We start from the raw sequence: 2162 nt of genomic DNA, 5'->3' as shown, positions 1-2162 counted from the left end.
ATTAAAGCAGGAATAAAAATACTGAGACTTAGGTTTACAGTAATAAAATATTACCATTTAAGAACTACCTTAAGCAATAAGGTAGATTTCATTATAATTGAGGACAGGGATGCAGGAGCATAGGTTGGAAAGGAAAAAAAACCTGGAGTTTTGTAGAAATGGTTTCTGTTTCTCTTACACGGCATGTCTGTTTTTTTTTCTACTCCTTTTCCCCTTTTAATCCCATTCCCTTCCCCTTTATTTCTTCCCTGTCTCTCTGTAGTCTTACTCCTAGTCCCATGTTATATGTGTTTGTCTGTTCTTGTGGTAGAGTTTGATCTTGCCTGTTTTCAGTGGAAGTAATACAGCATGCTAAGTAATTCCTGGACTCAAACTTGTAGCATATGGAATTTAACAGGACAGATAGTGTTTTTAAAATCTAGTCCTTAAGAATAGTCTTCATGCTTTTCTTCCCAACTCTGTTCTGAATTCCCCATTCAAGTACACCATTAAGCAGCTCTCTGTCTTGATATGGCCCAAATCACCTGATTTTGCTGGAAATATATCCAATGCTTTCAAATCAGAATCACTATTATAGATACATGAAATCTTTGTAAGAAGATGTACCCAAAAAGCTCACATAAAAGAAACTTAATATAGTCAACATTTCATAGTTCATCATACAACAGCTTCCTTTTCAGTTTTTTTATGTGGTATGAATGACATTGTTTAACTTTTTCTTCTTTTTATAAATGAATCCCCTCATTTCCAAGTTCCTTTCTTTAAAACTAATTTTCTCCTTGAAATTTAACTTCGCAAAATTTACTCAATTATCCCAACATGGTGATGCTATTGTATGCTTGATGGAAATCTCTAACCACCTCACACCTCTTCCTTACAGCAATCTTCCAAATGCACAGGACGCTAATACAGCCCAATTTTCTAAAGCGCCACTTAATCTTATTCATTTACCCCAAATTTCATCCCTTTAATGACTTTAAGTGAATCTTGAGTTTTTTCTGCTCCTGACTCATTTGCATTTTTCTTGTTGCTGGCTGTTGAACAGCTGCTGTTTCCTCCTAAGAAGTGGGTGAGGGATGGTTTCCATGGTGATAGTGATGACTCTGCTCAATGTGGACATCTCTAGTATCCCACTGCATTTGTAGTTTTCAGCATCCATTCCATGTGGAGCTGCTTAAGCCATTTAATTGCCTTGTGTCAATGAACTATTTGAAATTAGAACTTCAAGTTTTTTTTAAATTGGTACTAGTTTGTGGTTTCCATTTTAACTGATGCCAACACACTTTTAATTACCATTGAGGCCTTACATGCTACAGAAAGCAAAAGAGTTGCTAAGTCTGTTACAAGCAGAGAGCCTTGCTAGGACTCTTGAGCCAAAGTGGGCATAAAACACATGCTTATTAGCTTGAGGCAATCTAAAGGAAACCTATTATTATAAAGATAACCTATCTATTATGTTGCTACTGGGGAAACAAAGAAAAGATTATAGTTAGTGTGGGCTACCTTTAGAAAGTTCATTAAAATCGCTTCTCGGCCTTTTGGCTAAGATCAAGTGTAGAAAGTTCATTAACTATATTTTGTTCCAACCATACCATGTCTTACAGAATGCCTTTTTCTTTAATTTTTATTAGTTTGCTAAGCATTTCATACAACACATTTTGACCGTATTCATCTCCCTGCACCAATTCATCCCCAAGTCATGCTCCTTCCCAACCCATCCAGATTTGTGTCATCATTGTTTTTTACTCCTTCAGGATGAGTCTGAGCTATCAAAAGACAAATTTGAAGTGATGTCTCTACTGGAGAGTGGTAGATTTGCCAGTGGCTTGGAGGAAACTGGCTCCTCTCCACTTATAAGCTAACAATTTCACAAAACTCTGGGACTTTAGTGGGATTATCTGCACAGCTTCTGTTTTCTTGCTGGCGTGCCTTCTAGTTTTGGTTTGCACAGGTTTTATATATGGTGTCACTTTGAATGTTGAGTACCTGTAGAATATGAAGTTAAAGAAAATCTTGCTTCACTTCAATGAGACAGCTGGCATTATGGAAATAGGCAGGGTAATCAAAAGGAAAATATTGGTTATATTGATCTGGAGAGATGGGTAATAGTTAAGGGCTCTGGCCACTCTTCCAGAAAACCCTCTGTAACAACAGTTCAAGGG

General features: G+C 36.9%; 1 pseudogene; it reads left to right on the top strand.

Annotated features, from left to right (window-relative positions):
• Window positions 1-1522: 1522 nt before the first annotated feature.
• Window positions 1523-1591, top strand: LOC120096850 (U2 spliceosomal RNA; annotated as a pseudogene).
• The last annotated feature ends 571 nt before the right edge of the window (window positions 1592-2162 follow it).

The sequence above is a fragment of the Rattus norvegicus genome, chromosome 14 (genome assembly GCF_036323735.1).
Source record: "Rattus norvegicus strain BN/NHsdMcwi chromosome 14, GRCr8, whole genome shotgun sequence".
NCBI lineage: Eukaryota > Metazoa > Chordata > Mammalia > Rodentia > Muridae > Rattus > Rattus norvegicus.
This window is presented reverse-complemented; position numbering and strand designations above follow the sequence as displayed.